Below are 23,103 nucleotides of genomic sequence, written 5' to 3' on the forward strand. Positions count from 1 at the left end.
GGCTCCATCCCTTCATTCTTTCTGGAGTTATTTCTCCACTGATCTCCAGTAGCATATTGGGTACCTAGTGACCTAGGGAGTTCATCTTTCAGTGTCCTGTCTTTTTGCCTTTTCATACTGTTCATGGGGATCTCAAGGCAAGAATACCGAAGTGGTTTGCCATTCCCTTCTCCAGTGGACCACATTCTGTCAGAATTCTCCACCATGACCCGCCTGTCTTGGGTGGCCCCACATGGCATGGCTTAGTTTCATTGAGTTAGACAAGGCCGTGGTCCATAAAAGCCCATAAACAAATAAATTTGTAAATAAATAAATAGAAAAAACAAATATTCTAAAAACAAACAAAACAATATCAGGTCTGAATCCCTGAAACATCTTAGCCTTTACCTTATATAGAAGAAAGGTATGTGCAGATATGATTACCTTAAGGATTTGCAGATGGAGAGATTATTCTGAATTATCCAAGTGGGCACCATGAGTGTTTGTATAAGACAAAAACAGAGGGATATTTGACAGAGAGCAGAGATGGGAGTCATGTGGCCACAGGAATGCCAATGGCCATCAGAAGCTCAAAGAGGCAAGGAGTGGATTGTCCCTTGAGTCTCCAGAGTGAGTATGGCCCTGCCAGCACTTTGATTTCAGTCCACTGAATAACTGAGTTTGTGACAACTTTTTATAGCAGTCATAGGAAAATAATACACTGCTTTTTTCCATCTGTGTTAGTCATGGGGTTAGGGAGTAGGAGAATATTTTATTGTTGCTTCACTTCCTATATTTCTCCTGTTGCTGGTGAGGTCAAATACCTTTTACATGTTTAGTTTTCTTTTGTAGAATTGCCTTTGCCAAAGGGGAGATTCATCTTTTTCTCTTTGGTTTGTGGAGTGCTTTGCATCATAAGCATACCAACTGTTGGTTTGTTTCCCAAACATTTTAGTAGGTGTGTTACTTTTTATAGGTGACTTTGGTCTTTTGATATAATGGAACTTAAATTTTTTATGTAGTCAGATATTTTCATCTTTGCCTGTATGTTTCAGAATGATGCCAATTTCAATAAGACTACATGAATAGACCTTAAAGTGTATTTTACAGTTTCTTTTTAGCCTCTAATTCTTAACTTCTAACTAACTAGTACTGACTACCAAACAACTGATGGTGGTAAAAAAAAAATATGTGTGGAGCAGAAAAAGAAAGTATCAGTCAGAAAACTACCAAGCTTGTGAAAATGGAGGGTATTAAAAACCTATGGTTCTTTACCACATTATGTATCAAGAGTACTTGGCAGAAAATACTTGAATCTATCGTGTATTATTGAATCTATACTGCTATTTATTGCTGTGGACTTAACCATTGTCGGTTATGTGAATTTTTGTCATGAACTGAAGTTAAATATCCTGTATCTCACAGCCGTTACCACAGTTCTGTGGCTTAGCAGTTGTAAAGTTTTATTGCAACTTTTGAACTTGAACCTAAGATTGAAATGTTTCTGAGTGAGAACTACTTCCCTTGATTATTTTCATTTGTTTGTTTATTTATTTATTAAGCAGTCATGATTATTGAACACTGAATGGCTTTGAAAATTAACTTCTATTGCAGACTTGATAATGCTTAATGAATTCAATCTAAAATTAAGACAAAATAGTGTTTATATACAAAACTTATGTACTGTAATGAGATAATCTTGATGGTAACTAACTAACATTTGGATCACAAGTAATGTCATACTGCTTTACACAGTTTCTGTGCTTTTAAAAATTAAAGTGATAATTGAGATCTCCATTCCCACACAAATTTTCAGTGGATATATTTATATACTCAGCTCATACTGTAGTTTCAGCAGCATTTTTTGAAGTTCCATGCAAGTATAAAGGGAATTTCCATATTTCAGAATCCACTTTTCTGTAGTTGAGGAGCTTCCACCTTATCTTCAATTGGAAGTGATTAATCTGCATTATAAAGACATGAGTGTGCGTGTGTTAGTTGCTCAGTTGTGTGCAACTCTTTGCGACCCCATAGATTGGGGCCCACCAGGCTCCTCTGTCCTTGGGATTTTCCAGGCAAGAATACTGGAGTGGGTTGCCATTCCTTTCTCCAGGGGATCTCCCCAACCCAGGGATCGAAACTGGGTCTCCCGTATTGCAGGCAGATTCTTTACTATCTGAGCCACCAGGGAAGAAAGACAATGACGTGCTCAAAGGCAAATATTGGGTTGACCAAAAAACTCTTTCAGGTTTTTCTATACCATTTCATGGAAAACCTGAAAGAAATTTTTAGCCATCCAAATACAAACAGAAGGAATAGAATTCTAAAAATGCCTTCCAAACAATGAATATGCACAATTAAAATTGCATGGTTGAAAACTGGTATCGGTATTTGGTAGTACTTTGCTGTGTAAAAAGACATTTTCCAAGATAAAATACATGAAATTCCATTACATATCAGTAATAACAATAAATGTTTCAAGAGATTTCAGTGTCCACTAGTGGGAACAATAACTTTGAACCCCAATTCAGCAAAATGTGATCCTCACCCCAAAAAATTCCATTCTTACTGTAAGTAGACCTTTATTACAAAAAATTGAACTCATTTATCATTAGTGTTTGTATTATTATATTTTGAATTTTATCAGTAAGAATTCTATGGCAGTTGGTATTCTCTGTTGTACTAATGTAAGTGCCTACATAATATTCTCAGTTTTACCTCTTGGCCTGTGCTGTGCTCAGTTGTGTCTGACTCTTGGAGATCCTTTGGATTGTAGCCTTACCAGGCTCCTCCGTCCACAGGATTTCTCTATCAAGAATACCAGAGTGATTTACCACTTCCTCCTCCAGGGAATCTTCCCGACCCAGGGATTGAACCCGCGTCTCCTGAGTCCCCTGGATGGCAGGCGAATTCTTTACTGCTGAGCCATCTGGGAAGCCCACTTCTTGGCCCGCAAAGCCTATAATATTTACTGTCTCATCCCTAACAGAGAAAGTTTGCTGACCTTGGATTTAGAGTATGTATACCAAAATGTCAACTGTGGTTTCCCCCAAGTATTTAGATTATGAATATTTTCATTTACTTCTTATTCTTGCTACTTGAATTTTCTCATTTATCAGCAATGAACATGTATTAATCATGTAATAAAGAAAATCAGCTTTTTTTAAACCCAGTTCTATAAAGAAAAATTAATCCTCCAATCAAGTTGATACATGCATCACTAATAAAAGTTCTCTATTCCATAAAGCAGACTCACTTCTATGCAATTCATTGTCTTTCTCACCAGGAGAAGAAAGTTGCAATCAAACTGAAGATTTCTATAAGAAAAGTCCTTGTGTTTTCCTCAGAACCACATCAGAGCAGAGAATTTTCAGGAGGACGCTTTCATCTGCCACAGGCTGAATTAGACTTTTCAGAAGCCCTGCGCAGGTTTACGGGGAGCAGGCAGAATGGGTGGCCGGTGGAGTCTCCTTCCAACACAGCATCTGACGTCCCACCTCTTGAGATGCTCTGTAGCAGGTTGCACATTTGATTGGAAGTAACCATCCCAAAATTGATCCATGCTCACAGGTTAGAGAGGATCAGGGCAGCTCAAGGGGTGGGAAATGAGCTCTGTCCAACTCATCCAGCAACAATCTGTGCTGGTGGTACTAGTCGGGTATGGTGGTGTCCAGATCTTTTATCTGTTTTCAGAAGCAACTTTACACTGAATTCCAATAGGTATAAATCCATTTTTATCCATATAAATTTATTTCATAATTTCAAGTGGCAATATTTACCACTTATGGTAATCACACAAGGGAAATGAGGCTGTTCAGATACAAATTAAAGTTAGATTTAGGGAACTTCCCTGGTGGTCCAGTGGTTAAAAATCCACCCGCCAATGCAGGGGATACACAGGGTCCATCCCTAGTCTGGGCAGATTCTTCATGTCTCAGGGAAACTAAGCCTGTGTGCCACAACTCCTGAGCCCCTGTGCCCTGGAACCCATCCCCTGCAACAGGAGAAGCCACCACAGTGAGAAGACCGCACATCACAACTAAAGAACAGCTCATGGTCGCTGCAACTGGAGAAAGCCCAGGCACAGCAATGAACACCTCAGTTCAGTTCAGTCGCTCAGTCTTGTCCGACTCTTTGTGACCCCATGAATCGAAGCACGCCTGGCCTCCCTGTCCATCACTAACTCCCGGAGTTCACTCAGACTCACGTCCATCGAGTCAGTGATGCCATCCAGCCATCTCATCCTCTGTCGTCCCCTTCTCCTCTTGCCCCCAGTCCCTCCCAGCATCAGTGTCTTTTCCAATGAGTCAACTCTTCACATGAGGTGTCCAAAGTACTCGAGTTTCAGCTTTAGCATCATTCCTTCCAAAGAAATCCCAGGGCTGATCTCCTTCAGAATGGACTGGGTGGATCTCCTTGCAGTCCAAGGGACTCTCAAGAGTCTTCTCCAACACCACAGTTCAAAAACATCAATTCTTCGGTGCTCAGCCTTCTTTACAGTCCAACTCTCACATCCATACATGACCACAGGAAAAACCATAGCCTTGACTAGACGGACCTTTGTTGGCAAAGTAATGTCTCTGCTTTTGAATATGTTATCTAGGTTGGTCATAACTTTCCTTCCAAGGAGTAAGCGCCTTTTAATTTCATGGCTGCAGTCACCATCTGCAGTGATTTTGGAGCCCCCAAAAATAAAGTCTGACACTGTTTCCACTGTTTCCCCACCTATTTCCCATGAAGTGATGGGACCGGATGCCATGATCTTCGTTTTCTGAATGTTGCGCTTTAAGCCAACTTTTTCACTCTCAACTTTCACTTTCATCAAGACGGTAGGTGTTGCAAGAGGGCATCAGAGCACAGACACACTGAAACCATACTCACAGAAAACTAGTCAATCTAATCACACTAGGACCACAACCTTGTCTAACTCAATGAACACCTAGGACAGCCAAAAATAAAAATAAATTAAAAAACCCATTTTTTAAAATTAGCTTTAGACTGGCCTCAGCATCAAGTTTATCCTGAGTTATATTTCTGTTACATGAACTCAATAAAATCCTGAATCCCATATACGTGTGATGGCAAGCATTAACAGCTTTTAGCCGCTTGCTTTGCAACCCCAGGATAACCTTCAAGTAAACTGATCTAAAAGCTTGAAAGAAAAGTAATAGAAAATGTTTGTCTTAAAAATGGAATCACTAACATTTTCTTCCAACTGCCAGTATTTCTTATCGTCAGTATAAAAGCCAATCCAGTAGCATCCAAAACTATAATGAATGTTAAAATGAATAGATTTTAATGTATTTAATATTAATATTAAATAAATATTAAAATGAATATAAATACAATATGTCTTGGGCTTCCCCTGTGGCTCAGTGGTAAGAATCTGCCTGTAATGCAGGAGCCACAAGAGCTGCAGGTTCAATATCCTGGAAGAAGGCATAGCTACCCACTCCAGTATTCTTGCCCAAAGAATCCCATGGACAGAGGATCCTGGCGGGCTACAGTCCATAGGGTCCCAAAGAGTCGGACACAACTGAGCACAACACGGTATATTTACCATCTGAAAGTGCCAATTATCATGCAACTCACTACGGTGTTGAGTGAGTGAGTGAAAGTCGCTCAGTCATTCCAACTCTTTGCGACCCCACGGACTGTAGCCCACCAGGCTTCTCTGTCCACTGGATTCTCCAGGCAAGAGTACTAGAGTGGGTTGCCATTTCCTCCTCCAGAGGATCTTCCCAACACAGGGATCGAACCTGGGTCTCCTGCATTGTAGGCAGACGCTTTACCGTCTGAGCCACCAGGGAAGTCCCGCCAGATGGCTTAAAACAACTGAAATTTATTCTGTCACAGTTCTAGAAGCCAGAAGTCTGAAATCAAGATTTGCCCGGGCTACACTCCCTCTGAAACCTGTGGGGAATCCTTCCTCCTCTCACCCTAGCTTCTGATGGTTTGCCAGCACTCTCTGTCATCCTTGGTTTATAGATGCATCGCTCCGGTCCTCCATCTTCACATGTGTTTTCATATCCTCCCTGCGTCCAAATTTCCATGTGCATAATGACACCACTCCGACTGGATTAGGCCCCACCCTAATGAGCTCATTTTAACTTGATTATCTCTGTAAAGACCCTGTCACCAGTTAAGAATACATTCTGAAATACTGGGGGTAGAACTTCAATCTGTTTTGGGGGAAGATATAACGCATAACTGATGGCAACTAAGAGTGTCCACGGTGCTAGGGTTTGGATGAGTGCTGAACCTAGGTGTCCCCAAGGGACTGGACAGGCCTAAGGGCTATGGAAGGGTCTGAGTCCCTGCGCCTAGCTGGAGAAGGAGTGAGCGTGTGGTGCATGCTGTTTGCTCATGGTGCTGTCTCAAGCACATGGCAAACACCACCTGTTTGCAGACACCACCTGTTAAATTTACATTATCCTTTTGTGAGCCGGATGATATTGTGACCATGTCACAGATGAGGAAACGGAGGCCTGATGAAGGCAGTAGACTACTACTCGATTCCTTTCGGTTTCTGGCTGTGATCTACTGGAGAAAATGGGGTTTGCTGTTCGTGCTGGTGACTACGTCTCTTCCATTCCCATTTTATTCCCAGTGGGCTTAGACTCTAGTCAGCAATCATGGTGACAGTCCCCTCTCCTGGTTTTAGAAATGACTCACTGGGTCGCATCTTTTATCTTGATTTAACCATGAGCATTGTGTGAAAGCAGAAGTGAAATATTTTGCCCTTTTTCCCGAAGGTGTCACAGCTGTCTGAGATTTTTGACTAGGCATTGAGTTGAAACACTGATTTCAAAGTGCCTGGCAATGGCAACCCACTCCCGTACTCTTGCCTGGAAAATCCCATGGGCAAAGGAGCCTGGTAGGCTGCAGTCCATGGGGTCGCTAGAGTCGGACATGACTGAGCGACTTCCCTTTCACTTTTCACTTTCATGCATTGGAGAAGGAAATGGCAACCCCCTCCAGTGTTCTTGCCTAGAGAATCCCAGGGACGGAGGAGCCTGGAGGGCTGCCGTCTATGGGGTCGCACAGAGTCGGACACGACTGAAGCGACTTAGCAGCAGCAGCAGCAGCAGCAGCAACATGTGGTGGCTCAGATGGTACAGCATCTGCCTACCACGTGGGAGACCCGGGTTCAATCCCTGGGTCAGGAAGATCTCCTGGAGAAGGAAATGGCAACCCACTCCAGTATTCTTACCTGGAAAATCCCATGGATGGTGGAACCTGGTAGGTTACAGTCCATGGGGTCTCAAAGAGTCGGACACAACTGAGCAACTTCACTTTAACATGTGTTGAAAGATGTGTGTGTGGGGGGGGTGTTGTTGCTTTTTTAAAAAATCCTCATAATCACCATATACAGTAGCTTATTATTATTTTTTAACCGTGTTCCATAGCATATGAGATCTTTGTTTCCTGACCAAGGATTGAACCCAGGCCCCTGCATTGGAAGCTTGAATCTTAATCACTGGCCTGCCAGGGGATTTCCCTGAAAGATTTAAAAAAATATATATTTATTTGGTTGCGCTGGGTCTCAGTTGCCACATGCAGAATCTTTAATTGTGGCATATGAACTAAATTTTAGTTATAGCATGTGAGATCTAGTTCCTGGACCAGGGATAGAACCCAGGCCCCCCCTGCATTGTGAACGTGGAGTGGAGTCTTAGCCACTGTTAGGGAAATTAAATGAATAGTCTGGTTTAGGCTTCAGATACAATGCACAGCAGGCCCCTGACCTTGCTTCTAACCTGGCTGGACACTGTCCTGACTGGGAGTGACTGCCTGCTGTGAGTGCAAGGCTTGCAGCGCCATAGATAGGATGGGGGGAAATCTTGAGGTTGTTGAGCCCCTGGAGGGGGCCTGGCCAACCAAGCCCCAGGCTTCACTACATTCCAAGTTTTATACAAGACAGACAGCATTAACAGGAAAACAGGCTTGCAATTTGGTCACAGATTGATGATGATATCAGTTTGTGTCCATCCTGGGATTACAAGTGGGAACCCCTGAACTGCAATCTGTGAAGTCTCACCAGCAGAGCGGATGTGCTGCCTGGGACCCTTTCCCAACTGGGACTCCAGATGAGCTGTGACACGGGATTCCCAGCGCTGATTAAGTCTGGATGTTGGTCATAAACCCAATTTGGTGATGTATCCTCTGCTCTTTCTACTTTTCATTTAATCCTAGCATATTGAAAGTAAACTAGGTAATTCTCTAATAAATATCTGTGTTATTTATTTGTATATAACGAGTAGCTTATTTTGTTAACAAATCCTTTGAACCTGAGACGAAAGTGAAAACAGCCACCGCATCACCAGGGGAGTAACTGAGAGCTGTTTTTAAATGAAGAATAACCTGGAAACTCCATGCCACTGAGATGTGTGTCAGAGATGGTGGCAAGAATCATCCAGGGCTTACCCTCTGCCAAATCGAGTCTAAGCGTGTATTTTCTCATTTAATTATCCGAAAACGCCCGATGGGATTGGTATTAATATTTTAGTCCCATTTCCAGATTTTAAAAAAATGAAGACTGATGGTCCAGTTGAATCTTTTGTAAGTGAGAGAGGCAGGATTTGTCTGATTCGAAAGGCTATGCTTTGAATCTTGACTGTTCCCCTGTCATGCACACACACAACCACCACCATCAAAAACTCAGCAGAGTTCAAGTTCAAGGGAATGCAAAGACCTACCCAGGAGAGTGCTCACACCCTCTCTCCAGACCTGAAAAAGGGGCTTTCCCCCTCCCATGTGGTACTACAGGAATGGTTCAGCAGCCCAGGGGCCCTCTTCTCACGGAACCAGGTAGCTATTTTGCAGTTGAACTTCAAAATCCACCAACCGAGGTTTCTCTGGTGCATTTCCTTTGCCCTCCCCCACCTACACCCTCCCTCTCCCCTTGTGCTTATTAACTCGGCAGGCTTACCCAGCACCTTTTATTTTTAGGATCTCGAAATGTTCGAGCAAGACATTTGTATTATGTTGCTGTGCTCTTGACTGGGAGACCAGGATCACAAAGACTCTGTGATCCTGATGACTTAGATGGTTATGCAACAAACAATTCAAGATAAAAAGCCTCGGGTGAGGGTTGGGAGGGGGCTGCCGTAGACCCTGTCCCCAGGCCCCAGGGTTTGCTGATCTGGGCTGAAAACAACTCCTTCCTTCCAAGAGCCACGTCTGCCTCTGCAGCAAGGGCGTTATTGACAGGCACGGTGGGGCAGCCAGCTGGGCTGCCTCAGAGTCAGGCTCACCCGCGTTAGCCATTTTAACCGTCATTTAAAATTCATTTCCAATACTAGGAATAGCAGTTTGTCACTTTCTCTGTTGTTGTTTTTTTCCACAGACATATTAATATGGATGTGGCTAGCAGCTTCCAAGCTCTGAATTGAGCTCATTAAGTCACAGCTGGCTGGGAATACATGTCAATCTATGCCTTTATTTCTCAAGCCGGTTCTATAATGAAATTAAAATGGACTCCTTCACACACTCCCCTCCCCTCTAAGCAAAGCCCCTTGACCCTCTGGGAAGTGGATGTCGTGTCCAGAGGATGCTCTTTTCTCAGAAGAAATGCATATATAATTCCGGTAATTAAAACATTTAATTTGGTGATTATCTTCACAAAAAGAAACCACTCGGATTAACCCTGGTGGGGGGACATTCCATCCAGCTGTTAGAACCAGGGCGGCCTGTCCCCTCCGCCCTCCTCCCTTCGAAGGAGGAGCCCACCCGCTTGGGGGTGCTCCCTTCTCACTCACCAGAGACCAGTTCTCCGAGTGGAAGTGTGGCTGGCCAGATGGCCCCCAGCAGTACTCAACTCGCCTCGGCTGAAATGCATGGTTGGATTTCTGAAACACAGTATTTATTTTTAAAAAGGGCTTTAAAAAAAATAATAAATAAATAAATAAATAAATAAAAAGGGCTTTAAAGAAAAAGCTGATTCATTGTTACTCCAGAGGAATTCCTTAAGGGAAGATAATACCCTTGCTGCTAAGTCATTCAGTTGTATCCGACTCTTAGCAACCCCATGGACAGCAGCCCACCAGGTTCCTCCGTCCATGGGATTTTCCAGGCAAGAGTACCGGAGTGGCGTGCCATTGCCTTCTCCCATAATACTCTTAAGAGCCAACATTTCCTGAAAACCTTTATGGTTTAAATAAAACAAGCTGCATGTCAAATAAATTCACCTGGGGAGCTTGTTAAACAAGGGGATTCCCAGGTCCACTCTGGCTGTCCTAAAACAGGAACCTGGGCAGGGGCCCATGATCCGGCTTTTAACAAGCTCCCGGGTGATTCATTTGCATCCTGAAGTTTGGGAGTCCCTAGGGGTGCGGGGGGTGGGGTGGGGGGTGGAGGAGGAACATGGGGAGGGAGGGGACACCCACTTATCATCAGTGCTGGGTTGGGGTGTAACAGTGAGTCACTTGGAGAGCAATGTGCTCACCTGACACCCTCTGTGCTTCATTTGGATGACAAATTAGAAAATGATGTGCAATTAAGCTTTTCACGAGGCACAGTTCATTGGTTCACCCCCTCTGTACCTCAGAGCCAGCCTTTGTGTCCCTGGGTAATCAGGAAAGTCACTAAGACTCCCTCTGTTGTGTGGATGGGAGGATAGCAGGCCAGACTTGCCTGTCGACCGGGGAAACAGAACAGGCTGAGTGAGTCCTGCTCTGCTCTCAGGAGCTGCTGAGGAGCCCAGCGTACCCGCAGACGTTATTGTGTGTGCTGTGCTCAGTTGCTAAGTCGTGCTGGACTCTGCAATCTCATGGACTGGAGCCCGCCAGGCTCCTCTGTCCATGGGATTCTCCAGGCAAGAATACTGGGGTGGGTTGCCATTTCCTCCTCCAGGGGATCTTCCCAACCCATGGATTTGAACTCGTGTCTCCTGCATTGGCAGGTGGATTCTTTACCACTGAGCCTCCAGGGAAGCCCAGTAGGGGTTCCCAAATGTCAACTCAACCCAGGGTCATCCAGAGAACTTCTTAAAAATACAGATTTCTGGAGCCCGGCCCTGAGCCATTGAGGGAGAGTGTCTTGGAGGCTGGGCCCTGAAATCTCTATTAGTGGCAATCCTTCCTGGGGAATCAGGAACCACTGAGAACAGAGAGCACTGCTTGTTGGATCATGAAATTATTAGAAATAAACCTACAGAGAAGTCAATGCAAAGAAAAGAAGCTGGACATCAGATGGCAGGGGAACCAGGATCTTGCACCCCTAGATTCTACCAGATTCTCCTGACAAGGGGAAGGTGAGTGATGGGGACTGTAAAGAAAGACAACCCATTAAAAGAGGTTGCTTAATTTGAATTTGTTTTGCTCCCTTTTAGTAGCGGGAGCTTGCAAAATGATAGGGAGGGTGGGATGAAGATTTTAATTGCACGGGCTGCTGGCTCCTGTGAGGGGATTTCTTTCTTTCTTTTAAAGGAGTATTTCCAGTGGTGTGTTGTAAGTGGGTGCTTACAGGGAAAAAAGAAAGAAAAAGCCATGATACGTACCGTTGACTGATTTCCCTGGAGTAAATCCTCCTTCCGTGGCCTTTTGCAAGCTACTAACATGATGTCACCGAGCATGAAACTGAGAGGAGATACATGCAGTCGGCTCTTCTCTGCTGGAAGGAACCCATTCCAGCACACCTCGGGATGGTCCCCAAATTCAAAGGAGACCTTCCTGAAACAAATTCAGCAGTATCTGCCGCAAATGTCACCGCGCTGGAATCCCTGTGGGACGGAGACAGGCAGAATAACACTGACTGTGTGTTTGAGGGTGAGCTTCTCCCCACCAGGCATGCGGACATCACGGGGTACCATGCTGGGAGCCGCAAGCAATGCTCAAGCAAGTGCAAGGTCCCTTGTCAAGGAGCCGGCAGCCTGCCTAAGGCAGAGCCCCATTCCCTAAGAAAGTGGGGACAGGCAGTGGAAACAGGAACGAAGAACTTCAGGTGGGGGAAGGGGTTCTTTCTCTTCAAATTCTGTTCATAATCACCCACTACAGACAGAGTTCATGAAAAAGGAAATGGAACTGTAGTTGGGAGCCCTACTGGATAAGCAGATTCTGCAATATTAGGGGGAAGAGCTTAGGATGACAGAGCCTGCACAACACGAACTGGAGTGGAAACGATCCAATTAATCATTCAAATTTGTGTCTAAGGAACCATGATACTCAGTTATGCATTTCAAGTACCTCTTAAAACCTGCTCTGGAGAGAGGTGTGAAACCCATGATGGATGTAAAATTAGCACATATTTTCCCAGGTAGGTGAAAATGTGCTAGGTAAATAATAGGAAAGAAAGCAGAGATTTCTGGGAATTACCTCGTTTGCATGCGTGAAGAAAGAATGAGGTGGGGTGGGAGGAGAGAACAAGGCAGATCCCAGATCCGATGGGAAATATCTTTTGTGTTTGTGGTCCTCAGGGAGAGTTGGTTGGTCCTGAAACAAAAGCAGCCAACAGTGTACAGCTCTGCTCTGTTCCCACGTTCCTCTAATGTGTTGGGCAGATCCAGCATGAAAGACAAGGGGTCAAGGACAGCTGAATGCAGTTCATTCCAGTCACTCAGTCGTATCCGACTCTTTGCAACCCCATGGACTGCAGCGCACCAGGCTTCCCTGTCCATCACCAACTCCCAGAGTCCACCCAAACCCATGTCCATTGAGTCAGTGATGCCATCCAACATCTCATCCTCTGTCGTCCCCTTCTCCTCCTGCCCTCAATCTTTCCCAGTATCAGGGTCTTTTCAAATGAGTGAGCTCTTTGCATCAGGTGACCAAAGTATTGGAGTTTTAGCTTCAGCATCAGTCCTTCCAATGAATATTCAGGACTGATTTCCTTTAGGATGGACTAATTGGATCTCCTTGCAGTCCAAGGGACTCTCAAGAGTCTTCTCCAACACCACAGTTCAAAAGCATCAAATCTTCGGCATTCAGCTTTCTTTATAGTCCAACTCTCACATCCATACATGACTACTGGAAAAACCAAAGCTTTGACTAGATGGACTTTTGTTGGCTGAATGCAAGGATTGCTTTATTTTCAAGCCACTCCTGTTGTAAGAAGGCAAGCATAGAGCATGTCAGTGCCCTTGTGTGTTATGTTTGGGATGAGAGTAAAGGAAAGCTAGTAATATCCTAGTTTACTAAAGAAAAAAAAAAAAAGCAAGATCCTGCCGTACAGTGAGCTGCTATAAATATTTGCTGGAGGGACTGGCTGACAAACAGCGATGCGCTGGAGCCAGCCCCAGGGCGCTGATGGGCTCGAGCCATGCATGCACATCTCTTCCCAACTTGACATCAGTGACGTGACACCGACAGCTTGAAATCGGCAGGGGCAGTATTGACACTGCAGTAATTGGCAGATTCTACAAATCAGGTCATTTGTCCCTGGAGGGCCAGTTGTTAAGACCTACCACCATATCACTGCAGGCAAGTTACTCTAATGGAAGGTTGGATCATAACTGTGTCACTAAGTCTGCCCAGGCCACCATCACAAAATACCACAGGCTGGGTGGCTGAAACAACAGACATTTCTTTTCTTAGAGTCCTGGAGACTAGAAGTCCAAAGGCAAGGTGTCAGCAGGGTTGGTTTCTGCCGAAGCTCCTGTCCCTGGCTTGCAGGTGGCTGCCTTATCACTGTGTCCTCACGTGGCCTTTCCTCTGTGCCTGCCTATCCCTGGCATCCCTTCCTCTTCTTATAAGGACACCAGTCAGGCTGAATTAGAGCTTACTCGTATGACCTCATTTGACCTTAATGACTTCCTTAAAGGTCCTATGTCCAAGTACAATCACATTGGGTGCTCTGGCTTGAGGAGCCTCTGGTCAGCGCTCCCCGAGCATGAGTCACACCACCTTTGGTGTCTGCACCGTTGGCTGCCTCCTGCCTGTTCTCCCATCAGCCCGCTCATCCATCAATGCTACAGGCACTGTGCTAGTGCCATGAGTGTGGCAGTGCACGTGGCAGCCTGGTCCCTGCACACATACGCAAGCCACGACAACTGGCATGCCTCCTTGAGACAAGAGCCGGCCATGAGAGGACAGAGTGGGCTGACCCTAGGGAAGAGCTATTTGAACTGAGATCTGAACCACTGAGTAGGGTTAGCTGAGTGGAGAGGAGTTAAGTGTGGGCAACACAGAGCAAACAGCCGTGCAAAGGCACTGAGGTAGAAAGGGCGGGGCGTGTTCTGCTGTCTTCAGGCAGTGCTCCCTTCTTGGAAACTTCTCCTGCCACCACTCCCCACCCCCCACTCTGATGAGTCCTGCTTGGTGGAGAGGCAGCAAGAGGCAAGAGAAAACTCATAGACCGGGAGAAGGTGGTGTGAGGGCTGGGGAGCTTGTTAAGAGGCTAGAGTCCTTGGTTAGTTTTTTTAACTCTTCAGTGATTATTAAGAGAATGAGAACCTTGCAGGGTGAGAGACCATGACCAGAGAGAGTAGAACTTCCAGCATCAAGAGTCGAGAGTGAAGCACTTCTGGGAGATGATGGAGGCTGAAGGGGCCTATGGCCTACAGGGAGGGTGCTGAGGTGAAGGTTGCTGAAGGCGAGCAATTCAAGAAAGGAAGAGCCTGGAGAGAGGCCAGCCTGGGAGTCAGTCAGAATATACGAGGAGAGGGCAGAAGAGCTGCAGGAAAGACCCCAGTGGAGACCACAGGCCCCCCTGCGGGTACCAGCTGAGCATGTAGGAAAGTTCAAGGGGGGCTTTGCAGCCTCTGACCCCGCCCCTTCCTGTTTTGCTGCTTCCTGTTTCCTTCCTGTTTCCTTCCTGTTTTGCTGCCTCCAGTGGGTAGCTGTGCTGCTGTTGGCAGGGGAACATAGCTAGGACCGCAGTAAAGGCCAGGGTTTGGGGACTGAACTTTGACAAACATCGGGAAAACAACACTCCAGATTGATTTATGTAAGAGATAAATATTTGTTTGCAAAACTAGGAGTACATGGGATTAAAAAAAGAGAAACATAAACTCAGGCATTGCTAGTATTGACTGTACCCTGGTTTCCCGGCCACCCAGAGGCAGAACTTAAACAGTAACAAACCACATGTTCTTGGCTGGTGCCCACCATGGCTGAGCACCCAGCCTTCTGCCTGGTGTTTCTCAACTTTTTTTCTGGGAGCTTTGCACAAGTGTCTCTAGAAGCTCACAACAGCCCTCTCTGGCCCTGCTGGGAGTCCCACCACTCTGCCCACATCCTGCTCCAGCTCATCCTATGGAGGGTCCTGGTCGTGTGGCCCAGAAGTCACTTTCCCCAGGGCTGTTCTATCTTGAGGACTCTGGCATCATTGCCAAGGGTGCCGTGTCCTGGGGCTTCCGCACTGGTGCCGCCTCTTGCAGTTTCCTGGAAGGACACTGCTCCTGGGTCCCTCTGCTTAGTCCTGCGGGGACCTCATCCTGATTGGCTCTGGGCACCTGTGTTAATGTACTGAAACCTGGAAAGGGACAGAGCTTTGCTCTGTGTTCTGGAAACTTTACACACACAAGTCATCCCCTACTTCAGGTCACAGAGGGGAGACTGTGTGATCTTGTCTTCTTCATGATCTGAAAGTCAGGTAGGGTCCCTCTGGCCCTGGCGACTCACAGCCTGGACCCCTCTGTGCAAGCCTGAGGCACTCTCCAAGGTCCCCAGAGGAAGCTGGCCCTCACACTGTCACATCGGGGCCAAAGCTCCTGGCATCACAGTCAGCTCAGCGTGCGGGTCCCTCACCATCTCACACGTGCCATTTTCTGTTTCACACCATCTTGGCCCTGCCATGAACCTCAACTCATTCTTTGATTTTTATTAAAAACAAAAACACCTGTCATTCATATTAGTGATCAGTGAGATGTGCTAGGCATTACTAAACACTTAGGGGGCAGATAGAGGTTTATATCATGGCAGCATGTGTGTGTGCTAAGTCGCTTCAGTCGTGTCTGACTCTTTGTGACCCCATGGACTGTAGCCCACCAGGCTCCACTGTCCATGGGATTCTCAAGGCAAGAATACTGGAGTGGGTTGCCACGCCCTCCTCCAGGGGATCTTCCCAACCCAGGGTTTGAACTCGCATCCCTTATGTCTCCTGCATTTGCAGGTGGATTCTTCACCACTGGCACCGCCTGGGAAGCCCTTATCACAGCAGCATAAACTCATAAAGAGATTGGACTTCCCTGCATCTTAAAAATAACCCACTAGTGACTGTACCCGGGTACACAGGCTTTGCAAAACGGTTCAGCAATGTCTAGCCCAGCTGAAACTTGCATATATACCCTGACCCAGCAATTCCATCCCACAGGCATGCTATGAATATTCACCAAGACGTGTAGGAGAATAACCCTATGGCCATAGTGCCAACAACAGCCTCAAATGAAAAAATGCCCAGATGTCTGTCTACAAATGTCCAAGCACATAGAAAGCATATGTAGGTTGTGGTGTATTTATACAAGAGAACGCCCTACAGCAGAAAGGAGTGAAATACAAATATCAGGCAACAATGAAACTCACAACTCTTATGTTGACTGGGAGAAGTGAGACACCAAAGAGTAGATGGATTTTTGTATATTTCCATTTATACAAAACCAGGCAAAATGAGTTCTGGCTGCTTGAGAGCAAGAAGGGTTGCTAAAGCCAGAAGGAGGCATGAACAGGGGGTACTCAGAAGGTTCTGTTTCTCGATGGAGGTGCTGGTGACACGTGGAGTCACCCAATGACAATTCACCAGTCCTGTTCATCGGTCTCCAAGGCACAGGACATGAGCGGTCTTGCCGCCCTGGCTCCTGCCCCCTTAGGGTTCACTCTTCTGGGTTTCTCCCTCTCCCCTTCACCTACTCTTTTGGCACAAAGAGATATTTGTCTCTAAGGCAAGTTCCTGCACCAGCCTTTAAGAATATAATTTCCCCTACCTGGAAGGGTTAGGCGGGCTTGGGGAGGGGCCCACAGCCTGGCAGTGCTGCATGGTGGCTATGCCTGGAGCTCCGGATCATCACCAGTACACCTTTGGCCTCCAGGGCTTGCCAACTGGGCAGCCATCAATAAGTGACTTGGCTGCTCTTTGCCATAGTCTCCTCTCCTGTGAAAAAGTGACAATGTGTTAGCACCGACGTTAAAGGACTGAGCGACAGGATCTAGTGGACAAACACGTGACCAGCACCCAGACAACCACCTGGATGTGTAGCCGTTGCTGCTGTTCTGAACCCCTCGTTTTATCGAGTAGCCAATGAAAAGAGCTCCATTTTGGGTTCTTCTCTTGATGTCATACATCCTGACCAACTTCAGACTCCAGTACGGGTCCATGCAGCGGAGGGGCTGGATGTAATAGAGGCTGAGAACACAATCAGGCCACAGGCACCAGGCTGCACTTGAAGTCTAGGCCTGCCTCCAATCTGAGCTTTATACCCCCTCCTCCTCTAGTTCTTTCTCCAGAAGCAAATGGAGCCCAGCTGGACTCACCATTCCAGTCCACAAGCTCATCCAGACCCAACTAAATTCCTTGAAGGGGTTCCAAATTAGCTGAAGCCAGGACATTGCTACATAGGTTTTTAAAAAATATCACTTACAACCAATCAATTTCTCTCTTCTTTCTTTATTTTACACACCCACAAGCATGCACACGTACTTTATTCACAACTGGGTTTTTAACTTTTGGCTGTCCTGGGTCTTTGTTGCTGTTTGTACGGACTTTTCTCCAGTTGCAGCAAGCGGGGACTATACTTCCATTTGGTGCCTGGGCTTCTCATTACCATAACTTCTCTTGTTGCGGAGTGCAGGTTCTAGAGCACATGGGCTCAGTAGCTGTGGTGCATGGGCTCGGCTGCCCCGAAGCAGGTGAGATATTCCTTGACCAGGGATTGAATCCCTGTCCCCTGCATTGACAGGCAGATTTGTAAACACTGGACCACCAGGGAAGTCCTACTATTGTTATTTTTAAATGCTTACATATTCTGTAAATGTCTGTTTTAATTTCTAATAAGGCTCAGTCTTCATAGATAAAACCCACATGACCAAAAGCTCTTTGGAATCCCCACTTTCAGAGTGTAAAGTGGTCCTGAGGCCAAGAAGTTTGAGAGCCACTGAACGAAAGCAGGAAGATGGTACTACATTCCCTCTCTCCCTCCCCTCTTCCGTCCCCTCCTCCTGGGCCTCCTGTCCCACAGCTTGAAGGGAGCCTGGGTGTGGCCTGTCTCTAGCTTTTGCTTCGAGAGCCCTGCACTGATCTCTTTCTGCTGGGCTTCTGCAGGGAATTGAGAAAGACTTGGGGAATCTGAATGTATCTCAGTTCCCTGGAAAGCTGAGTCAGACAGAACATGAAGTAAGAAGAGGGCTTCACACTTCACGTTCTGGGGTTAAGAGCAACACCTGCTGGAGGCTTCCCTCGTGGCTCAGCAGTAAAGAATCCACCTGCTGTGCAGGAGACACAGGAGATGCCGGTTCGATCCCTGAGTTGGGAAGATCCCTTGGAGGAGGAAATAGCAACCCACTCCAATATTCTTGCCTGGAGAATCCCATAGACAGAGGGGCCTGGCAGGCTGCAGTCCACAGAGTTGCAAAGAATTGGACACAACTGAAGCGACTTAGCACGCACGCACTGCTGGAGGCAGAGAGTCTACCCCCTGGACCAAGAATCCAGGCAGGAAGACTTGGGAGTCTTCAGTGGGAATGTTTTGTTCTGATTACATCTTCTTTGGTAATAATTGAAAACGAAAGTTCTTACTTCACAAAACAAGCCAACCATGCTATGGGAAGGAAAGAATTCTCTGTAAGAAACATTACTTTAGGAGACAAGAGAACCCCTGTGGTTGAGGGGAGAGTCAGAATATGGTCACTCCGGAGGCCGGTGTGAAGCAGCCCCAGCTCTGCAGGGGGACACGGGGTGGGGTGGGGCCCAGAGCAGAAAAGCATGTTACTCCATTTGAACAGCAACATGTGCAGCGAATCAAGCTGTAGGCATGTGGATAATGACAGAAGCAGGCAACCCAGAAGGCCCAGTGTTCAAATCTAATTCCTCCTTCATCTTTCAGGTGAGCATAAAGAGAAATTTTCTTCTCAAGAGTTGTTATACTTGAAGACAGAGAGAGGAGGCTGGCCACCTGGTTGGAACCCTAGTTCTGTCACTTGCTGTGTGAACTCCCCATTCCTCAGTCTCCCTATCTGTAAAATGGGGATAAACAGCCCCACAACTTGAGCACTCTTTACATGTGAAATATTATTCAAGTAAGTCTCTATTAAGAGGTAGGCTGGTTCTCTATTAAGTTCTCTATTAAGAGGTGGTGGTTCAGTTCAGTCCAGTCGCTCAGTCGTGTCCGACTCTTTGCGACCCCATGAATCGCAGCACACCAGGCCTCCCTGTCCATCACCACCTCCTGGAGTTCACCCAGACTCACGTCCATCGAGTCAGTGATGCCATCCAGCCATCTCATCCTCTGTCGTCCCCTTCTCCTCCTGCTCCCAATCCCTCCCAGCATCAGTCTTTCCCAATGAGTCAACTCTTCGCATTAGGTGGCCAAAGTACTGGAGTTTCAGCTTTAGCATCATTCCTTCCAAGAAATCCCAGGCTGATCTCCTTCAGAATGGACTGGTTGGATCTCTTTGCAGTCCAAGGGACTCTCAAGAGTCTTCTCCAACACCACAGTTCAAAAGCATCAATTCTTTGGCGCTCAGCCTTCTTCACAGTCCAACTCTCACATCCATACATGACCACTGGAAAAACCATAGCCTTGACTAGACGAACCTTTGTTGGCAAAGTAATGTCTCTGCTTTTGAATATGCTATCTAGGTTGGTCATAACTTTTCTTCCAAGGAGTAAGCGTCTTTTAATTTCATGGCTGCAGTCACCATCTGCAGTGATTTTGGAGCCCCCCAAAATAAAGTCTGACACTGTTTCCACTGTTTCCCCATCCATTTCCCATGAAATGATGGGACTGGATAGGGACATGAAAATTCTTACCCCTCACCCCTGAAGTAATCAGGCCACCATCTGTAGCAGAAGCAAGTCCTTCTGTTTCTAGGAGGACATAGACGTACCCTTTCTTGTTTGAATGATTCCCATGTGGAGTTCAAGGAAGCTTTTTGGTCTCTGTCTTCAAGAACAAGCCAAATTGCAGTTAACAATTTTTGTTTGGTGAATCCATGAGGCTCGAGGCGAGCAGGGGGAGAAGGAGCAATTGGAGATCTGAGAGGCTGGGAGAAAGGAGTTATAAAGTATAGTTGTCATGGAGATCCAGAGCTCATAATATGACTCTACCTTCAAAGCTGGGCTTCCCTGGTGGTTCAGTGGTAAAGAATCTGCCTGGCAATGCAGGAGACCCAGGTTCGATCCCTAGGTCATGAAGATCCCCTGGAGAAGGAAATGGCAACCCACTCCAGTATTTTTGCCTGGAAAATCCCATGGACAGAGGAGCCTGGTGGGCTGCAGTCCATGGGGTGGCAAGAGTCAGACATGACTTAGCGACTAAACAATACCACCTTCAAGACCAGGGGTTGACATACAGGTTTGCCCCCCACTGAGTTTAGCTGCATCACTTAAACTAGACAAATTGGATGGACTACCATGGCCACTTGGTACTTCCACCTCATTTTCAACCTGCATCTCCTGCCCCAGTTTTGGCACCACCGAAGTCCCACATCCCAGAGAAACCAGGATGATGATCACAAAGATCTCTATCCGCTCCTTAGATATTAATGAGGAACTTCATTCATGTATGTGCGTGCTAAAGCACTTCAGTCGTGTCTGACTCTTTGCAACCCCATAGATTGTACCCCGCCAGGCTCCTCTGTCCATGGAGTTCTTCAGATAAGAATACTGGAGTAGGTTGCCACGCCCTCCTCCAGGGGATCTTCCCAACCCAGGGATCAAACCCACATCTCTTATGTCTCCTGCATGGCAGGCAGGTTCTTTACCACTAGCATCACCTAGGAAGCCCCCAAATTCTCATGACTCCTTCTCAGTAATGCCTGAATGATGATATTTGCTGGAAAAAAAAAAAAAAGGAAAACACCTCATAAGATGCTCTTTCAAGATCCTGGTAACCAAGAACATCCAGTGTGCTGCAACCGCTTGGACCTGAGTTCACCCTTGTTGGGTGCAGTTTTAAGAGTAACTTACCAACATCCTCCTCCTCTGTATCCCTTCCCTGCTTTAGCAGGAAGATATTTGTCAAAGCTCCTTGTGGAGGTGGGGAGGAAGAAAGAGGGAGATAAATGATGTGGACCAATATGGTTGGCCATAGGAGCCCTGATGAGGGAGCACTAGCCCAGTGAGGGAGCACTCCATCACTTATACAAGCCCCTCAGCTCTTCCATCCTTATCTGCCTGGGGTGCTTCAGCAGAGATTCCCTGCTGGGTAGGAAGTGGTCTAGATGACTTATGTTTTCTAAAGCTAAAGTTCTGAGGCTCCAAATGCCAGGAAAGTCTCTCTTGCTCCAGGGATAGTGTCCACGGATGAGCCTTTGTGGGTGTTTCCAGACACTTCCCCTAGTTTGAGTCATCCCCATTGCCTGGTACCTTCAGGGCCTTCAGGATTGGTGGCTGCCCTGATGCAGCTAGCTCTGAATATGGAGGGAGGAGCTAGACTAGCGCCAGACAGCACGCACTGGAGCAAAGGCAGACCTACACGCCTGGCCTGGAGTGGTCCTCTCAGACAAGTCCAGGGAACAGCCTTGTCATGTCAGTTGTGTTCTTCAGTTACAGGTAACTGAATCTGACTGGATAACTGAAGAGAAGCAGGAATGTGTTGGAAGGACATGGAAGAGTTCAGAGACTCAAAGGAAAGCCAGAGAACCAACTTGAAAACAACAGAACAAGGCCGTAACGAAGCTGTCACGCTATCCGCGTGATTCAGCTCCAAACATCCGCAGTCTCTCTGTGAAAGATCAAACCCCCAGAGGAAAGTCGGATAGGCCAGCTTTTGTTACATGTCTGCCCCTTTACTGGGCAACATTATTGATGGTACCTAATGGCAGACTTATATGCAGAGTACATCATGAGAAACGCTGGGCTGGAAGAAGCACAAGCTGGTATCAAGATTGCTGGGAGAAATATCAATAACCTCAGATATGCAGATGACACCACCCTTATGGCAGAAAGTGAAGAGGAACTAAAGAGCCTCTTTATGAAAGTGACAGAGGAGAGTGAAAAGTTGGCTTAAGGCTCAACATTCAGAAAATGAGGATCATGGCATCTGGTCCCATCACTTCACGGGAAATAGATGGGGAAACAGTGTCAGACTTTATTTTTTGGGGCTCCAAAATCACTGCAGATGGTGACTGCAGCCACGAAATTAAAAGGCGCGTACTCCTTGGAAGGAAAGTTATGACCAACCTAGATAGCATATTCAAAAGCAGAGACATTACTTTGCCAACAAAGGTCCATCTAGTCAAGGCTATGGTTTTTCCAGCGGTCATGTATGGATGTGAGAGGTGGACTGTGAAGAAAGCTGAGCACCAAAGAACTGATGCTTTTGAACTGTGGTGCTGGAGAAGACTCTTGAGAGTCCCTTGGACTGCAAGGAGATCCAACCAGTCCATCCTAAAGGAGATCAGTCCTTGGGTGTTCTTTGGAAGGACTGATGCTGAAGCTGAAACTCCAATACTTTGGCCACCTCATGTGAAGAGTTGACTCATTGGAAAAGACTCTGATGCTGGGAGGGATTGGGGGCAGGAGGAGAAGGGGACGACAGAGGATGAGATGGCTGGATGGCATTACCGACTCAATGGAGATGAGTTTGGGTGAACTCCGAGAGTTGGTGATGGACAGGGAGGCCTGGCGTGCTGCAATTCATAGGGTCGCAAAGAGTCAGACATGACTGAGCAACTGAACTGAACTGAACTGAACTGAACTTAAATGAATGGCAGAGGGCAGGGGAAGAGAAGAGAGTTATTTTATCAGGAGAAGGATGCCATGGATGATGGCTAGGAAAAGTATTCGATGTCCCTTACAGGAAGTTCAGTTCAGTTCAGTCACTCAGTCGTGTCCGACTCTTTGCGACCCCATGAATTGCAGCACGCCAGGCCTCCCTGTCCATCACCAACTCCCGGAGTTCACTCAAACTCATGTCCATCGAGTCGGTGATGCCATCCAGCCAACTCATCCTCTATCGTCCCCTTTTCCTCCTGCCCCTAATCCCTCCCAGCATCAGAGTCTTTTCCAATGAGTCAACTCAGGAAGACCCAG

At 46.6% G+C, this 23,103-nt stretch overlaps 1 long non-coding RNA gene across 1 annotated transcript in view; it reads right to left on the bottom strand.

The window, feature by feature from the left end:
- Window positions 1-360: 360 nt before the first annotated feature.
- The window catches only part of LOC112579135, a 35,277-nt gene continuing 12,534 nt past the window's right edge, over window positions 361-23,103 (bottom strand). The window contains exons 3-7 of the long non-coding RNA XR_003103562.3: window positions 16,838-17,004; window positions 12,294-12,410; window positions 11,480-11,701; window positions 9,741-9,830; window positions 361-1,943 (exon numbers count right to left, since the gene is read on the bottom strand). This is a non-coding gene — a long non-coding RNA (uncharacterized LOC112579135). The remainder of the gene's footprint in view (window positions 1,944-9,740; window positions 9,831-11,479; window positions 11,702-12,293; window positions 12,411-16,837; window positions 17,005-23,103) is intronic.

The sequence above is a fragment of the Bubalus bubalis genome, chromosome 15 (genome assembly GCF_019923935.1).
Source record: "Bubalus bubalis isolate 160015118507 breed Murrah chromosome 15, NDDB_SH_1, whole genome shotgun sequence".
Lineage (NCBI taxonomy): Eukaryota > Metazoa > Chordata > Mammalia > Artiodactyla > Bovidae > Bubalus > Bubalus bubalis.